Here is a 14,918-nt window from a genome sequence, read left to right as displayed (position 1 = left end):
TCCCGTGCACCCCTGGAATACACGTACCCTGCTGTTTTTGCATGTGATACTTCCTGCGCACCCCTGGAATACACGTACCCTGATGGGATCGCGTGTGATACTTCCCGTGCACCCCTGAAATACACGTACCCTGCTGTTTTTGCGTGTGATACTTCCCGCGCACCCCTGGAATACACGTATCATGATGGAATCGCGTGTGATACTTCCCGCGCACCCCTGAAATACACGTACCCTGCTGCTTTTGCGTGTGTTACTTCCCACGCACCCCTGATGCACACGTACACAGGACAATCGCGTGTGGAACTTCCCGCGAACCACTGAAATACACGTTCCCCGCTTGGCGTTTGCTGTTTGCCAGCCCTGTGAACTGGTCCAGGGTTGGCGCAGCCCTTTGCGATTATTTGGGGATTTTGAAGGCTTTTCCTTGCCCGAGGGCGTTCTTGGGGGCGTAACTGGCGCTGCTGCAGGGTCGCTGCGCCACGCTTCGCCACGGCTGGTTTTGGAAGCGAAAATCCATGAATACGCTGTGCGCGGAAATCGATTTTAGCGCACGCTGCTGGCGCAGACATTCGCACGGGCACGCTGTGCACCAGCCGCATGAGCCACTTTCGTGCGCATTTCTATGAATTACCCTGATGGTGCGTTGGCCGGGAAAGTGGCTGTAGAGCGCCTACTGGGCATGGCAAGTGTGTCTCACACTACCATACATGCATTGAAGGGAACCCATTTTATGAGAGCAGTGTGAGACTAGAAGTGAATGTCTCAATTGGAGGCCACATTCCAGAGAGCTAGTGCAATATCTGGAGGCAAAACTAAATGCACATGGAACATGGTCATCAAATAATACCACAGAATGGCATGACCGTATATAAGGTGAAGTGCAGAAAGAACCATTAGACAGCATTTTTGCAGACGGTAGCATAATTCAGGTCTGTCTTTTGAGTTTATTAAATGCTGCTGATAAACAAGCACAGAAAGATTGTCTGATACGGCTATGTGCCAAGACATGGTTCATTTTAAATAGGTCTCTGCCAATGCAAGAAAATTATGCCACGCTAATTAGCAGGTTAAATATTGAACTAGATGGAGCTAGTGAACAAGAGGACAAATTAAGAGCAGAGCTAGAGGTATGTCAAAAAGACATGCAGTCAAAATGTAAAGTCTCGACATTCAATTGTCCCAAAGAAAGACACAGTTTGAGGATAGTGAGCAAGAATTAAAACACTTGAAAGGGTTGGTAGATTATATAAGACAAGATAAAGATGAAGTTGTTTTGTAAATGCAGATTTTACAAAAAGAACACTTTGAGAAAGAAAGTGATCTTGAAAATGCTGAATAGGAAATGTTTAAAATGTTTCAAGAAAGAGACAAGAGAGACAAAGAATTCAATGAATGCCAAATGCAAATGAGCGATATGCAAGAGGTACTTAATAAGATGAGAGATGAAAACAATTATTTGCGTAATGAGGCAGATAGGCTCCTTAAAAAGTGCAAGTATTTCAAACAGCAAATATGCATTTCCAAGTCCCAGGACAAACAACAGGGCACCACATTCAATGGAGCTGAGGTGAATTCTATTCCTGCACAGAGAGCTAGTGCCCCAGTGGCTGGGCCAGTGACTGAACTTGGTTGCAGCACCCTTGAGGGATTTGACACAACCATTGGGGGCCGCCACCAATCCCATACGCCTGAAACAAGAGTTGAATCACAAAGTAGTGCAGTTTCATGCATAGCAACGAGTAACCCTATTTAAATAATGAAATCAATCAAGGCTCTGATCAAACCATTTAAAAAAGGAGGGGAGTGCTGTATAGAGGACCACTTAGAAGCGGTGCATGATATATTTAAAGACCTCCAGATACCTAAAGAACAATATAGACAGTACTTTAATTTATCCCTGGACGCTGCACAGCCAGTATCATTAGGGGATTAAATGAACAGCATAACATGACATGGGCAGAGTTTGAAAAAGAGATTAGACATCATTTTTCTCCATTCCAATTATTAAGGAGGCGAAGAAAATTGCTTACACAATTACGGCTGGGCCTAATACGTCACCTCAGCAATTTCTGCAAGACTTAAAAAGAGCTTTTTCTCGCTTTGAAATATCTTTTGACCCCAATTCCAATGAGTTTAAAACTGCCTACTTCTATGGGCTACAGAAAGTTAGTCAGTGAATTTGACCGTGACAAGTCCCTTGAATTGATTGTGCACCAGAGTACAAAACTATATGAGGTGCTATATTGTCAAGGTAGAGAGAATGATAAAATGAAAGACACTAGACCAAAATCTAAAGAATCCTCAGCAATAGTGATGGAGATAAGGTCAGCCAAAATGTCCCTTGAGTCTTCTCAAAGTCCAGGTAAAAATAATTTGACACCTGAGCAAAGGGGTAATCAACAGAGGTTGTCACTCCCTGCACCAATGTTTCAATCACATGATCCTAGTAATAGGGAGAGCTACATTAGCCCTAGGTACCTAGGAGACAGACCCTGAGCAGGATATCGGTCTGATATGTCAGACATGAACAATAATCAGAGACAAAGTCAGGATCAAAGAAATAATGGTCACTACCAGACATTGGGGACAAAAAAGCAGATTTGATCCTAACACCATGATATATGGTAATCAGGATAAAACCCGATATGTGGATCAGTTTACTGGGAATGGGAATCAGCATAGAGGACAATACTCACAAAATGAGAGACAGGACAAGAGGCAGAATATGAATTATGCCCCACGTCAATACAACCTAGGTCACAGAGAGAAGATTTTAGAGAGATTGAAAGATTCCAGTGTCTCGAGGCCCAAGTGAAAATATTGGCTGAACAACTAGGAAAGCTCTGTACGGCATAAAAACAGTCAGCAAAGGAGGGGGCAGACGGCCATAATAATAATCAGGTGACTTCTGATAAGTGACTAAAAATTAATGATACCTGAAATGCCAAAAAGACAGATTTGATATTGTATAATGACTCTGAGATGCCTAATGATTTAAAAAGGAAAATACCAGCCAATGAACATATGACAGGAACTGCAAGTATATCTAAAAAAGCTGTGTGATTTAAGCTTGAGTTAAATCAAATGTTGGAGATTTGCACAAATGAAAAAAGAAAACATGACATTCCAAAAGAACAAAGGGACAGATTTAAAAAAGACAAATCATGCATGGGTAATGCAGTTGAACAGTGAGTAAGTGGGGATGTTAGAACGCTTCCCCTAGACAATCAAAACACTAACCAAATACAGGCAGAAATAATAAGTACTCAAAAAGTGAGTACAGATCAATCACCTGAAGAATTCTTCGAGCCACAGATTTTTGGTGAAGTTAAAAAGATTGATTCCATGTCAAACATCCACAAATGCACAGAATTAGAAAATGACAAGAAAAATTACCAAGTAATGTGCCTATGCATATTCAGTTGGAGAATTGTAGTGTGAACTCTGATGATTCACGGATGGAAGGGCGAACAGTGGCCACACTTCAAAGGACTCCTGAATATGGGGAGATGAGTAAGATTCCTCTAACGAAAATGGACAAAAAGGAGGGAAAAATGTCCTTTCATTTACCAATGTGCCTAGCCAACAGTGAAAAAGGTCTGAGAAGGGTGAGTTCTGAAATCAGTAAGAATTCACAATTTTTGTGTGAATTAGAGGAAGTTGAAGACATGTATTATGCTCCCATCACTGTGGAAGAGAAATGCAATACGTTTGCAATGATTGACACAGGCGCACAGGCCACAATTATGTCCAAACAGATGGTAAAAAGTATCAATGAAGGGAGATCTCCACAGAACCAGATCACAGTGAAGCAGAGTGAAGGCCCAGTGCATAACTTTAACGGTGAGGAGGTGCCTATTGTGGGTGTCACTGAGGTTGACATAAAGATAGGAAAACATAGAATGAAACAAGAAGTATTGATCACATCTATTTGTAAAATTCCATTTTTGATGGGGACAGATTTCCTGAAAAGATTGTCCCCTCTCATAGATGGGGTAAATGGAGAACTGTGGTCTTTAACCAAAAAACCAAGACATAAGAAAATAAAATCACAAAACAGCAGTATAAATGAATGCCACACCGTTTCCAAAACGAATGATGCAGTGGAGGTATACCTGCAGAATAGCTGTGTACCTAGCATCATTGTCATTTTGATGTGTCAGGATAAAATGCAAAATGAAAAAGAAAAACAATCTGTGCAGATTTATTTGGATCCCAGGAAGAAATGGCGAACTGAAATAGATGAACACACATTGCCTTTCTATTTAAAAGAAAAGAAATGCAAACAGAATACTATTCCTAAAACAGAAACAGAAAAACACATTACCACTCTTGCTGAAATACACATGGAAGATGAGCAGCCATGGGTTCACATTGGTATACATGACCATTCTAAAGTGATAAAAGCTACCTTGGCGCCTGAAAAGGAAAGGAACTTTATTAATGAGCAATTACTGCAGAAAATAATGGAGAGGGAGGAGATCCCAAAATGTATAAATAGAAATCAATATGTCTCTGGTTTGGCAAACCAGACTTTGAAAACCCAATTGCAGGAAGATGCATGCTAAAGATTAATATTGGACAAAAAAACATTTACCAAAATGTGTGGATAGTGAGTGGAACACAAAATGATTTTTACATGGGCAATGTTATCATGCACAGAATATGTATGTTCTTAGATTTCCTTGATCAAAAAATAGGGTCCCGGCTACGTGGACCTGCACCTGAATTTGAAGACAAGAGAAAGGCTTATCATTGCACAGAACTGGTCCTATATGCAACTGAATTACAGGTGAAATGCATTCACCAAGCAGGCTACTATAACGCTAAAAGGCAAGAATGGACAGCAAATTAAAAATTCTGGTGCATTTGTGTGCTTGAATGAATCCATAAAACAGCAAGGCCTGGATTATGAATACACCCCATTGGTAGATGTTGGAGAAGGATTCGTCAAAATTATGCTCAATAATAAAGGGTGTCAGAATATTCATTTAGAAGAGAATTGTTCATTAGCAATGGCCATACAACAATGACATTATACAGTAGATTTCAATAACATGGTAATTGGAAATATCCCTGATATGTAGATGCACAGGGTGTGTTGCCAGAATTTCTGGATTATCAGCCCAAAGGGATCTTTAAAATTCAATCTGTATAACCTTATGATTCAAATGAGACATCACGCTGTCACCAAGAGAATTTTATAGTGTTTGACTTAAATGAAAATGAGATAGAAAATCAGCACATTTAAGTGGAGGCCAATATGCCAAGATATTTAAAAGTGGCAACTTTACAGAGAGACAGCGACACAGTTGGAATAAAGCACAGAGATGCCTTCACTGGAGGATTTCCCAGAATTTTCAAAAATGGTAGAGGAGCAGATTTTGTTAGCAGATGCATGTTATAGTGATGAGGATAAAAATGAATTGAGGTAAAAATGTATGGAATTTAAATATGTTTTTGCTAAAGATTCATATGATTGCGGCCTAACTAATTTACATGTTGCCACATTACTGGAGGGATGTAGTAGAAATCCAGTTGTTGTGCGCCAATATCGGTTACCACTGACATGTTTAGAGTCATTGACAGAGATAATTAAAAACTTGGAGTCTCGGGGATTTATCAGGCCCATTCATAGTACATCCAACACTCCTATTTTGGGTGTATTAAAGCCAAATGGTCAATGAGGTCTGTGTGCAGACTTGAGAGAATTAAATAACAGAGTGCCAGTGTCCAGATGGCCACTGCCATTCATTGATCAGGCCTTGCTCAGGTGCATGGCTCACTACCTTAGATCTCACATTTGGATATTGGTGTGTGCCACTGGCAGAGGATATTCAGAATTTATTCTCATTTTCATTTGATACAATGCAATACGCATGGGCTAGAACACCATTCGGATACGTCAATAGTGGGAGCGAATTTGGCATATTTTTGAAAAAGGCTATGTCTGATGCAGCGGAAAGAGGAACTATAGTTTATGTGGATGATATCATGATAAAAAAATGAAAATTTAAAAAGCCATTTTGATGAAATTAGACTTGTTCTTGGCCAGTTGCAAAAGGCGGGTGCCAAAATATCTTTACAGAAAGCACAATGGTGCAAGAAAAAGGTGAATTTCCTAGGCCATGAAGTAACTGAACATGGACTAAATCCACAAAAGAAAAAGGTGGAGGCCATACAGAAATTAAAAGATCCTAGAAATGTGAACAGTTTAAAAAGTTTATTAGGAATGACAGGATATAACAGGAAATGTATTGAAAATGATGCTGAAATTACTCAACCATTAACTAAACTATTGAAGCTGAATACGTCCTGGAAATGGGAAAAGGAGAAATCTGAGGCAGTTGCTAAATTAAAGGAATGTCTCATAAAGGCACCATTATTTAGCATACCCTATAAAAAAAATAGGGATTTCTTTATAGAAAGAGGTTTCACTGAACAATGTATGTCAGCAGTGTTATCTCAAAAACATGATTTGAACCACAAAACCATTGCTTATGCAAGTAAGGCATTTTCTCAAGTTGAGGTTAAATTCAGTGAATGTGAAAAGGCCCTTTTGACCACTGTGTGGGCGTTGCAGCATTTCCGCCCCATTGTTCAAGGAGAAAAGGTAATCATTGAGACAAATCATTAACCATTACAGTTTTTACAGAGTAAAAGGATTAGGTCAGGCAACCTAGCACAGTCCATAATTACTTCATGGACATTGGCATTGCAAGGTTTTCCTGTAGAAGTGAGGTATGGCCAAAATAAAAAGAGCCCAGTTGCTCGAGGTTTAGCAGATTTACATGACTGTGCAGCTGAATGTGTATCAGATGAAGTATACGAGGAATCTAGTTTGCAGGAGTTTGAACAATCACCACACAAAGCTTTTGATGGAAAGACATGCAAGAATTCACCAACTGTATATGTTGATGGTTGTGCTTTTCACATTGAAAATGACAGTAATAAACAGTTGGTATCAGGAATAGGAAATGTCTGGTTGAAATGTGAAGGGATTCCTAGTATAGGTATGAGAATTGGAGCTAGGAGTCGTCAGGTAGCGGAATTGGCAGTCATTTATAATGCATATACTACTGCAGTTGATAATAAATGCAGTGAAATTGTCCTGGTTACTGATTCTGATTATGCACAAAATAGCTTTTTGGAATATTTGCCTGGCTGGAAAGCAAGAGGCATGCTTACATATAATAAAAAGCCCCTCAAGCATGGACAAATTATACAGGCTATGGACAAATTAGTGTCAGATAATTATCTAACAATATATTGGAGGAAAATGTATGGACATTTAAAAACTCCAGGGGAATATCAGGAGGGCAATGATAAAGCAGATCACTTAGCCAAAATTCGGACTGTGATGGGGGAGTTGCTACCTATTGAATATTTAATTGGTGAAATATAGATAGATGCAATTAGGCGCTCTAAGGCTCCAAAAGAGGTAGAACAACCAGTAGTGCAATGGAGTTATGATACACCAGATCAAGATCTGATTAAGGCACAAAAAGATGATCCAATTTTGGGAATCTATTGTAATCATTTAATGGACCCCAAACAAAATCCTTTAACTGAGAATGATTGTACAGGAAATGAAGCGTTGAGGGTATTGCTAAAGAATAAAAAAACACATTAGACTACACAATGGACTCATGATCAGGGAATCCATAACAAGACAAATACAATGGGTGGTACCCCTTTCATTCAGAGGGCTAATGCTCCACCATGCACATGATGCAATAACTGCAGGACAGAGGTTCACAAAAGAGTTTAGAGATACTGAAAGATTATGCTTACTGGCCACATATGTCCCAAGATGTGGAGTTATATACTAGGGGCTGCCTAATTTAAACCCGCTTCACCAATGCATAGAGCTCCACTGATGAAAAGAGGCTTAACCATGCCATGGTCAGATTTGCAAATAGACTATGTAGGGCCTGTAAAACTCGCAGGTGAGGATGCAGGCTTTCAATTTGGCTTTTAGCAAACTGGTGGGGACTGTTTCTCAGATGTTGTGGGAAGAGAACTCCATGCAGGTTGAGCAAGAAGAGAGAAAGAACGGAAGTGAGAGGATGCACAGGGAGGGTGAGGTTCCACACGGATAGTCGAGGTGGCAGAGTGGAGATTATTAGATGGCTTGTATAGGTGGATAGAGGAGGATCGATACAGTGGTGCCTTACCATGGATAGATTTGTGAACCAGGAGAAAACTATAATGTTGTGCTAAGATTTCTGTTGAAAGGGAATTCTAGAATACTGAAAAGAGAGTGGCAGTTGGGGAAGGAGCTGGAGACTGCGGGAGACACAGGAGACACTCTGGGAGTCCTTTCTACCATGTACGTTTATATGCTGCACATCTTGTGCAATAAAAGTGCAATATAACCCTGTCTCAGGGTGTCCTTATTAAACTTGTGTGGCTACAATACTGGCAACAAAGGCATTGGCCCTCTGGAGGCTGTAGTGGATTCCTACAGCAGACACAGAAGCCTGTGAGCTGTATTGCTGAAACATCATCCACACGGCTTGTTTCCTCTATAGCGATCATTTCAGAGCTAGGTCAGAGGTAAGAGAGCAAACTTTGTTGGGTGAACCAATTGGGTGCAGCCACCGAACAGATCTCTGACAAGCCTGTATGGCGAGGGAGTAGCTGGAGGGTAGGCCGGCCCTACTCTGTGATTGTAACCTGGCTGGCAGAGTTTCCACTCAACCCAGTGAACATGGTGGTCTGATCCACCCGACAAATCGCTGACAAGTCAGAATGATGAAGTGGTAAACTGGCTTGCAGAGGTACATAGAGGGGAAGATAGTCATGGGATGTGCCAGGCAGGAGTGCTGACACTGCTGGGCAACAGAAAGTATCATGAAGCATGGCCAACAGTCATTTTGAGTCAGGCAGAAGCAGAAGATGGGGAGAGCGCATGTACACGCTCCGTATCAGTTGTTTTACGGCAGCCATCTTGGGGTCTAGCAAGACTGTGACAAGTGCTTCTCGAGTCATGAGGTTCCATTATTAGGTCAGTCAAACACATTTCTGGAGTATCTTGAGAGGAGAAAAAACCTTGTACTGCTTCCAGGATGGTGTCTAGGAAACCATACAATGGCTATACAGAGTCACTCTACACAATGGGCCTCATCATGAGTTGGGCGGTAGCCCTTAAATCCGCTGTAATAAGGCCGGCTGTAATAGCACTGGCAACCAAACGCGCAATTAGAGAGCTATCACAAGTACAGCATTGGTGCACATAGCACCGGAAAACTGGTGATGATACTGCTGAAAATACCCCCGGCCAAATGCTGGAGGTAAAATAACACATGAGACAGCAATAAGGGCCCAGGTGGAAACAATGCACACAAGAGGCCTTGAAAAGACCCACTCATGGCCCACACACCCTCCCCAACACCATGTTTCCAATAGGAGCCTGGAGCCTTAATGTGGACATGTACATGCTATGCCTGGAGCTGCAGAGGCCTGATAACTAGCCCAGGGGCCTTGGAGGACAGGAGGGGGTGGGGAGCAGGAGGAGGAGACCAGCACCACCAAGGCAGCCAGCCATCCTAAGGGTCAGGCCAACACCCTGGACCCTGACTGATGCAGTTGGTGTCTGAGTACAGGCTGGACAGAGCAACCATCACCAAGCTGCTGGACTCAATCCAGGCTGACATAAGCAGCCATAAAGCCATCAGCACCGCTGTGCCACCACTTGTGCAGCTTGTTTCCATCCTACAGTACTTCGGGGCTGGCAGCTTCCAGCACACCACTTCCATGATGCATGGTATGGCCCAGTCCACCTTCAGTGCCGTGCTGGGACAGGTGCTAGATGCACTGCTGCTCCATGTCAATGAGCACATTGCATTGCCAGCCACACAGGCACATGTCAACCAAGTCAAGCCACAGTTCTATGACATTGCCCAAGTCCCAAATGTGATTGCATACCTAGACTGCACACATGTTGCACCACTAGCACCCCGGGACCATGCGGCAGCCTACAGGAACAGGAAGAGTTTCCACTCCCTCAATGTGCATATGACTTATAGCCCCGACCTAACTTTCATCCACTGCTGCACCCGCTACTCATGATATACCCACAACTCCATGGCACTGCGCATAGTACCCTGGCAGCCTACTTGGAAAGGCACTGAGGCCAACACACATGTATATTGGGGGAGTAGAATTCCTGCTTGAAATGCATGCCAATGTCCAGCTGATGGGGGGGTGGCAGACACACAGGAATCCCTGCATGCCATCCAGGAGACAACAGCCTGCACTAGCACAGCACCATTTCCATGCATGTGTGTCACACAAGAACCTCTGCACACGTTCACCACAGCAGAACACATAGAAGTTGAATACCACACACTTGTGAAAGCATAATCACCTATGAAAACACAACAACCACAATGCATCTTGTCTGTGCTGCAGTGCTGCTACTCACCCTGACAACCAAGAGCAATCTCACCTTGGGCCCCAGACAGGAATGCCAAGTGAGTCCAATTGTCAGCATATCCACGAAACCACTGTAGATGAACAGGTGCAGTCACAACCATGAACATCTTTGAGATAGTGACCCCTGAATGGCCATTCACATGCCTGACCAAATGTTGATTCATTTGCTAAGTAGCAAATGCAACAGCAGCCATACAGACAGCCACAACACATCAGCTATTGATATATTATGTAAACAGGCACATATGACAGGAGCCTCATCCTCAAATAAGGGATGCACCACAGTGGCAATGAGACACAGAGGAAATGGTGCACCTTGCAGAGCACATACGGCACACATGACACATATAACCATAAACATAGTCATTGATCCACTGCTGCATGTACAATTGACACCAAGTGCATGCATATTTAACCTGCCTCATAACACCTTACTAATCTACACAGGATGCATGTATAGGTCAGCCCATGCATGTCCGTAAAGATGATGGATGTATACCAACACTGCAATGAAATAGCATGTATCTGTTGCACACATACATGACCATACTGCCTAGTTAAATAATGTATAACCCTTGCACATACACTGAACCTACCTAGGACTAATGTACATGTTTTGTCCCCTGCAAGTGATTCCAGATACCCGCAATACACATTGCTCCTGACCGCTGTGCGTAATCCACAAACTCCAGCAGAGCTGGCATATAACATTGCCCATAGGCGTACGCGCATTGGTGTGGAAATGTCATTTTGATTGCTGAAGGCACGTTTCCGGTGCCAAGACCGTACGGAAGGGGCACTGCTATATGGGCCAGAGAAAGTGGGGAAAATTGCACTCACCTGTGCCATGCTGCACAACATCTGCTGCCGCAGGCATGTGCCACTGCCCCTGGATGCTGATAGCCGACCACCTGGGGATTAGAGTGACGATGAGCATGTGCCCGTAGCTGAGGTAAATGCACACAGGGATGGGGTGAGGGAGGGGATGTTGGCCAGACAGGCGTTGATTGAAAATATCTTCTGATCTGGTAGATTGATACATGTCACATACATCACTTGTCAAATAAAGAGCACTTGAACACAATCATGAATGTCCAAGTTCTCTATGCAGCATGAACAGGATTTATTTTGCATGGATAAACCCCCCTCAACCAAAACCCCAACACACATTTCCCTCTCCCCCTTCAACACCCTAACACACATTCCCCCACCCCCCACCAACAGCCCAACACACATTCCCCCTCCAACACCCCAACACACATTCACACCTGCCCCCTCCAACATCCCAAAACAGTGTATGTGGGATCATGTGCAGGGCCTCATGCCAACGTGCACTGTCCATCTATGATGGACATTGTTGCTTCCCATGTCTGAGTCCCTCTGGTGACGGGCAGCAGAGGAGATTGTTGGCCTCCCACATCTGTCAGGTGTGGTGTTCATCGACCTGCCCGGTCTACACAGGGTGCAGGGGTGCTCTCATTGGACATGGTGGCCTGTCTGGTGGGGCTGCCGTGGGTGGCAGGGCTGCCTACAGGTGACCCATATGAGGGGGTGTCCACATTGGGCAATGGTGTGTGGACACGACGTCAGTGTGCAAGCACATGGGGAGTGTGCATTTCTACTGCCACTTGCTCTGGGGTCCCTTGGGGTGTGGCCATTTCCTGATTGCCACTCTGGCTAGGAGAGAACACTGGTGCAACATTTTCTTCATCAGTGGATGTGTGGCCATCCTCAGTGTTTGTCCGACTGGGGGCTACCTCGACATCCTGCAAACCCCTGGTGGCATTGGGCGTTAGTGGTGGTGACACCCTGGTGGCTTAGGGACGTTGATTCAGTCTGACTGGGCTGCTGTGGGGTGAGCCGGGGTGTGTCCTACGCCTTGATTTCTCAGGCCAGTCCCTTCTTGGGGTTGTGGTGCTGGTTGATGCGCATCTTGGCGTGCATGTGGATGGGCCTGCTTCCTCTTCGGCAACGTTGCTCTGCGATGATTGCTGAGTGCCTGTAGGGTGCATAGGGTCTGGCAATGATTGCTGTGTGCCTGTAGGGTGCATAGGGTCTGGTATGAGGATATGGCTTACATTTGTACCATGCATTTCATGCTTTACAGGGGATGAGGGCACATTTTGTATCATGCTTGCCCATTACATGTTTGTTATTCATTATGTTGGGGTTGCTTGATCATGCTACAATGGAGGGACACTGCTCGGACATGTTGGTGTGGCATCTTCAGAGTGTCAGATGTGAATGCACAGCTCCCAGGGTGCTGTACATGAGGGGGGGGATTTGATATGCACGCACACATCACATTGCTGTGGCCAGGCCATGGATATATTTCCATTGGGGCTAACATTGATACATTGGAGGTACTTCATGATACTCTGGATACCTGGGGCACAAGGGTACGGTGGTACAATGGACCACTAATGGGTGGCTGCAGTGCATCAGATGCATTACAGCCACAAACATTCACACTGGCTCAGGAGGGGTGGGCCAAACAAAATAATGCATTTTCAAAAGCGGGAAGGAGGTTTCTCACCTGTATCCTCTGGGATGCCAGTGCCTGCCTCCGCTCCTCCAACTCACTCAATTTTACCCATGTCAATGAGGGTGGTCATCTGTTCCTCCCACGGTGTGAGCTACGGTGGTGGTGGCCCTCATCCAGTCCCCATGGTCTCACTCCTGTGCTGGGCCAGGAGCCCACGTACGCAGACTTGCAAGTCTTTGACCTGCTTCCAGCAGTCTTCCCAGTCCCTGGGCAAACGGCCCACTGCTGTCACTTTCTGGCTTACTGCTCTCCAGATCAGTGTGTGCTGCTGGGTGCTGGTCTTTCGCTGTGGTGGCCCATGCAGCTCATCTTGATGGCCATTACTTCCTCCATGAGTATAGATAGTTCTTGGTCAGAGAACTTGGGTTTTCTGACCCTGTCCAAGGCAGACTTGCCCCTGGTACACTCATGGGACAATTTGCAGGATTTGCAGTAGTGGATGGTTCCAGGGGTTGCGATTTCTGGCGGATTGTGATTTCCAAAATGGCCGCTGCTTTATTCCCGTTCCGGTGGAGATGCATTTCCAGCGGCGCTATCAGCGTGCGTTATAATAGTGTGGTAACCCGATGGTAGTGCTATGCGTGCTGGATTTTCGAGATTCCCAGCCACTGCTTCCACCGGGCGCTATTTGCATTATTGCCAAGGCCGTGTGCGTGTGCACGCCAACACTTGATCTGGCATTGTTTATGCCACAAATTGCAGCATTAATGCAAATAGTGCTCGGCAGAAATGATGCTGAGATACTGCCCAACTCATGGTGATCCCCAATATCTGTACTCTCTGGTGGAGGGCAGGAAAAATTATCTCACCATGTCTACTGATCCGTGGAGGGTGATTGTGTCTCCTTCAGTCAAGTGACATATTTATTTTTTGTCCTGTTAAGATGAGCAACTTGCCACCACAGTTTCTGTTGTCAACAGGTAGGCCTGTGATCAAGTAGGATATATGGAAGGAGAATTTTGAGGACTTCACCCTGGCTATTCATGGTGCCATACAGTTTAGATAGGAAGGGTGCATTATTTATGCACTCTCTGGGATATGATGGGAGGAAGGTCCAGAAAAGTGTACCAGACTTGTCAGGACACGGGGAGATCCAGGAGGTTGCTGCTTCAGGAGAGTCCCTCAATGTGTATGAGACAATATTGAGAAAATTGGATCTACACTATGAAATGAAGTCTACCCTCATACCGGAACGCTATTATTTTGAGATGCGAGAACAAGTGAAGGTGAATCTGTGGAGAATATTGTGACAGGAATACGGGAATCATCAAATCAGATTTCGTTGTACCGTACAATGAATATATCAGAGACAAGATTATTCTGCCTACCAGGGAGCATACGATTCGGGAAGAGATTTGGAGCAAAGGTGATCCAAGTTTGGATGAGGTGCTTGATATTGCAAAGAAAGGTCAAGTATATGATAAAATGTGTCAGTGAATTAGAGTTGAAAGAAGGGAAGAGTGAGAATGGGGATTGTGCTGTGACCAAGGCACACAACAGGGATGAAAGAAAACACCCACAAGGGGGCAGTGACCCCAGGGGTAAGATGCTTGAGGGGAAATGAGGTGTCTGTGAAGGAGGTATGGAGAAAAAGGGGTCTGGAGGCAGAGAGTATAAAATGTGTTTTGGATGTGGGTTCACCTTTCACTATGCAAACTCAGTGAAGTGTACTTTTTTAAGTGTCAAGTGTCAGAAGTGTTAGAAGAAAGGGCATTATGTTAGGTGCTGTGGGACATTTTCATCAAGAAGTATCCGAGACATTTCACAGTGTGAGGAGGATGAGATTGAGGAATGAAGTCAGGCGAGTGGTGTATGGGGGTGATTTTCTTGGTTGGGAGTGTTGGAAGCGAGTCAAAGAAAGGGAAGAAGCCACATCCTTTGGTATTGGTAGATGGGGGGTGTTCCAATGTGAATATAGTGGTTTGGGCTGCAC

The sequence above is a fragment of the Ambystoma mexicanum genome, chromosome 3q (genome assembly GCF_040938575.1).
Source record: "Ambystoma mexicanum isolate Mex_15411 chromosome 3q, UKY_AmexF1_1, whole genome shotgun sequence".
NCBI lineage: Eukaryota > Metazoa > Chordata > Amphibia > Caudata > Ambystomatidae > Ambystoma > Ambystoma mexicanum.
The sequence above is the reverse complement of the archived record's forward strand: the minus strand, read 5'-3'. Positions refer to the sequence as shown.